This window comes from Pteropus vampyrus, unplaced genomic scaffold, assembly GCF_000151845.1.
Source record: "Pteropus vampyrus isolate Shadow unplaced genomic scaffold, Pvam_2.0 Scaffold1000006251, whole genome shotgun sequence".
Lineage (NCBI taxonomy): Eukaryota > Metazoa > Chordata > Mammalia > Chiroptera > Pteropodidae > Pteropus > Pteropus vampyrus.
Genome location: NW_011920653.1, coordinates 1 through 5,048, shown reverse-complemented (window position 1 = coordinate 5,048; position 5,048 = coordinate 1). Strand labels below are relative to the sequence as shown.

The following is a 5,048-nucleotide window of genomic DNA, read 5'->3' as shown; positions in this document are numbered from 1 at the left end:
ATAGGAACATAACATTCTAACACAAGCTTTCTGCTTCTGTACTTCTCGCTTGCACACCTGACCAGTGGGTTGACAGGTAGTGAATAGGAGAAAGATGGACCTTTGTGTTTAAGACAGAATGAGGAATGGGATTTGGGGCTTAAAAACCTTGTATCTTGGCATTTCGAGGCTGCTCCTTTGCAAGGACAGCCGCCGGCTAATAAACTGTCTCCTGGTTAAGAGCACTCAAGTTGGGTCTGGTTATTCTGGACACAACATTTGGAGGCCCCAGCGAGATCTTCTCGTTGTGGGAAAATTGATCAGTGCACCAGGGCGTTGGACCATTTGCGGTTGGGGAGGCCTCTAGGGCACTTGCCCTAGCCCGCCGCCTGTGGTTTCTCGCTTTGCGGAGCACGATCCTGGGAGTGCTGAGGCAGTTTCTGGTAGGGGGCCCAGGGACCGTGCGGACGTTGGACGCGACAAGTAAGTCGGCGGTCGACTGAGACTGTGACAACAGTTTTCTCAGTCCTGTTCTGGTTTGTTAGTCTGTGTCTGCCTTGTTTTGTTTTGCTTCGTGTGCTTTATTGTGGAACTTATGGGACAATCACAGGGCAAACTAACTCCGTTACAGTGCATGCTTAACAACTTTAAAGATTTTCGTCGTAGGGCAAGGGCCTATGGTGCTTCAGTAACCCCTTTTGATTTGCAGCGCTTTTGTCGATTAGATTGGCCGACCTTCGGAGTAGGATGGCCCTCCGAGGGATCATTTAACATGCAGACTGCATTCCGGGTTCGAAGTGTGATTTATGGAAAACCTGGGCATCCCGACCAAATTCCTTATATTGATGTTTGGATTGACGTTGTTTCTGATGCCCCTAAATACTTACAGAGTTGCAGTCGTGCACCCGTTACTGTAATGGCAGCCATACCCCAGGGTTTTAAGAAGCCCCCACCGGTGTTGCAGGGACCTCCCTCGGAGGATGACTGGTATCCGCCACCCTATAATGGAAATGGGGGTAGACGTCCTCCTCCGGAGGGACCGGGACCTCCTGTAACCCGGTCTAGGGGTCATAGGCCACCTTCCCCTGATTAAACCTCCCTGAAAAGAGCCAGTATCTGTTCAAGCCCCATTGAAGGTGATTCCAGGAGGTGGAGGTGAGCCTACTGTCATCTACTCGCCATTCAGTACTAGTGATTTATATAATTGGAAATTACAAACGCCATCCTTTTCAGAGAAACCATAAGGACTAACCTCCCTTTTAGAGTCTATTTTCTTTACCCATCAGCCCACTTGGGATGATTGCCAACAGCTCTTACAGGTCTTATTCACTACTGGAGAAAAGGAAAGAATTTTGCGGGAGGCGGCTAGAGGAGTAACAGACCCAAATGGGCAGCCCACAGCAGACTTAACCAGGTTACAGGCTGTGTTTCCGACTCAACGTCCCCAGTGGGATCCAAATACAGATCAAGGTAGGGAGGCTTTCCTAAGGTATCGCCAGTTTTTGCTACAGGGACTCCGGGCTGCTGCACGTAGACCAATAAATCTGTCCAAGGTAAGTGAAGTAATTCAGACTAAGGACGAGTCACCTGCAGCATTCTTGGAAAGACTATTAGAGTCTTACCGCTTATATACACCTATTGACCCGGAGGACCCCAACAATAGAAGAGCCATTAATTTGGCCTTTGTTAGCCAGTCGGCCCCTGACATTAGAAAAAAAAGTTACAGAGATTGGAAGGTTTTGAGGGACAAAATTTATCCAAATTATTAGAAATAGCTCAGAAGGTCTTTAACAATAGGGACGGTGTGCAAAAAGTCATGTTTGTGGGACAACAAGGAAACCGACCTCCTTGGGAAAAAAAAAAAAAAAACCCTAACCGTAGAGGAGGACCTAGCAACGAAGAAGGCCAAAATAGAAAACCTAGGCTAGGAAGAGACCAATGTGCTATTTGCAAAAGAAAGGACATTGGAAGAATGAGTGCCCTAAAAAGGAGCAATCAGGAGGTCAGAAGAAAAAAGGCCCCTCATTCTTTTGGAAGATGAATAAGGGCATCAGGGCTCTTATCTAATGAGCCCCCAAGAGCCCAAAGTAACTTTACAAGTAGGGGGCAAACCTGTGAACTTTTTAGCTGATACTGGTGCAACTTACTCAGTTTTAACAGAAACTGCTGGTCTGTTATCCATAGAAAAGACTGTAATTCAAGGAGCCACTGGGAAAGGGAAGGCATACCCAAGGACACAGGCAAAAATTACTGACTTGGGAAAGGGAACCATCACGCATTCGTTTTTAGTTATGCCTGAATGTCCTTTTCCTTTGCTTGGAAGAGATTTGCTCCAGAAATTAAAAGCCACTATTTAAGCAACGAGTGGCATATCTCTCAAAGAGACTAGATCCGGTGGCTGGAGGAAGGCCTAGTTGCCTGAGAGCACTAGCTGCTACTGCTCTATTGACCAAAGACGCTTTAAAATTGACCTTGGGCCAAAATATTGAAATTGTGGCTCCACATGCAGTTGAAGCCATGCTGCGCAGCCCTCCTGAAAGATAGATTTCCAACGCCCGGATTACTCAGTACCAGGTACTGTTGCTTATTCCCCCACAGACCCAGTTTTTGAAAACTGCAGCCCTGAACCCTGCCACGCTGCTCCCGGATGATGACCCGCAGGCTCCATTGCATCACTGTGTTCAGCACCTTGAGCAGGTAACTGGACTACGGCCAGACTTGAAGGATGAGCCGTGGCTAATCCGGATGTGGTATTATTTACCAATGGAAACAGTTTTGTATCCGACGGAGTAAGGTATGCCGGGGCAGCCGTAGTAACAGTCAAGGATGTGATATGGGCACAGGCCCTAAGCCATGGGACATCGGCACGGAGGGCTGAACTTATAGCTCTAACACAAGCTTTACGGTGGGGAAAGGATAAAACTGTAAACATCTATACTGATAGCCGATATGCCTTTGCAACGGCACATGTACATGGAGCCCTGTACAAGGAAAGAGGACTATTGACATCAGGGGGAAAGGAAATTAAGAACAAGGAGCAGATTTTGGCTCTTTTGGAGGCTATCTGGCTACCTAAGAAAGTGGCTATTATCCATTGCCCCGGCCATCAAAAAGGGGAAGGAGCGGTAGAAAAAGGAAACCGCTTGGCAGATAAAACAGCAAAGGAAGTAGCCAGAAAACCAGTGGGGACTAACGTCATAATTGGTCCCCTTCTTGTGCCCCCCTTGGTACAGGCTCCAAACTATAGCCCCCAAGATATAGAGTTGGGGAAGCAACTGCACGAGAAGTTTGAACATGGGTGGCTTTGGATTCCAGATGGAAGGCCAGTCCTCCCTGCTGCGCTTGGTAACGCCTTAATTAGCCAGATGCATAATGCTACCCATCTTGGAGGAACTAAGTTAATTGAACTGCTAAAAAGAGACTATTATATTCCTGGACTAACCTCAAAGGCTCGGGATGTGAGTGCACGATGCCCAATATGTGCACAGGTCAACTCTCGCCCCATCCCAAAGGAAAATATCGGCACTCGATTAAGAGGACAAGCTCCTGGAGAGCATTGGGAAGTGGACTTTACAGAAGTTGCTCCTGGCACTTTTGGATTTAAATATCTTCTGGTATTCATTGACACCTATTCTGGATGGACTGAGGCCTTCCCCACAAAAAAGGAAACTGCACAAGTAGTAGCTAAGAAATTAATTACAGAAATAGTGCCTCGATTTGGCTTGCCCTTATCATTGGGGTCCGACAATGGCCCGGCATTCATTGCCCAAACAAGTCAAATGTTAGCTAAGGTATTAGGGATCAATTGGAAATTACATTGTATTTACAGACCTCAGAGTTCAGGACAAGTAGAAAGGATGAATAGAACACTTAAGGAAACTTTAACTAAATTTAAGCTGGAAACTGGGGAGAATTGGGTGAGCCTTCTTCCTTTTGCTTTGTTATGGGCCCAGTGTACTCCATATATTATGGGAATTTCCCCTTATGAAATAATGTTTGGGAGACCTCCCCCTTTACTCCCTAAAATTGGAATTGAAAAGGTTACAATGAGTAATAATACAAGTCTCCTTAAGTCTCTACAGGCCTTGCAACAAACCCAAAATCAAGTCAAGGGCTTGATTAAAGCTGCTAGACCGACTCCGGGGACATCAGAACCTCATCCACATCATCCAGGCGATTGGGTGTAGATAAAGAAGATCCAGCCTGCTAGCCTAGAGCCCCGGTGGGATGGTCCGTTTCCAGTAATCCTGACACACCGACGGCTGTCAAAGTTGCAGGAAAAAGACATTGGATTCACCATACCCGCGTAAGACAGCTCAACCTCCCCCGGAGACAGAGAAATGGAAGGCAACACCCACAGAGGATCCACTCAAGATAAGACTCTCGCGGGAATAATTATAATTGGGTTAATTGTTATCAATAATGTAAAAGGGAACCCTCATCAACCTCAACAGGCTAAATGGGAACTAATTAAATCAGAAACAGGCATCCCCATATTAGTAAACCAGACTATGTACCAGCCTACATTTCATGTGGATTTGTGTGATATATTAGGAAAGAAATTTAATTTTATAAGTGATGACTTGCCTAGAGGTCCAGGAGCTAATTTTTTATCTGGCCCCTGGTATGGTTGTGCCAGGGAGGACAAAGAAAGAGGTATTCAACAAGTACAGTTATATATGTGTCCCAGAGAAGGCCAAAGCACTTGCCATAAGCTAAACCAATATTATTGTGGCCCTTGGGGTTGTGAGACCATAGCCCCTTGGGAGAACACAGACCCCTTTCTGACTCTTACACGACCTAGTCAGTCTTCCTGTGCCACAGCAGGGAAATGCAATCCTGTCATTTTTACTGTCAAAAATTGGGAAGATCCATCTTGGGTGAGTGGAAAAACCTGGGGATTAAGGTTGTATGTTTTTGGAACTGATCCTGGAGTGTTAATAACAATACAGGAAAAGCCTGTCAGGATGCCACCGTTAGTTCTAGGTCCTGTTAGGCCTAATGACGGAGGGTTAAGCGCCTTAACTCCTACACAGTCAGCAATTACTAGGAGCACTAATAATGCCTGA

At 46.3% G+C, this 5,048-nt stretch overlaps 1 long non-coding RNA gene across 2 annotated transcripts; it reads left to right on the top strand.

Annotated features, from left to right (window-relative positions):
* Positions 1 to 294: 294 nt before the first annotated feature.
* On the top strand, positions 295 to 2,638 carry LOC105311694. Of its 2 annotated transcripts, none has more exons than XR_002778953.1 (3): positions 295 to 462; positions 1,299 to 1,449; positions 2,578 to 2,638. It is a non-coding gene; the product is annotated as an uncharacterized LOC105311694 (long non-coding RNA). The 2 variants fall into 2 exon arrangements; XR_897708.2 differs by having other exon boundaries at positions 1,290 to 1,449.
* Positions 2,639 to 5,048: the final 2,410 nt, after the last annotated feature.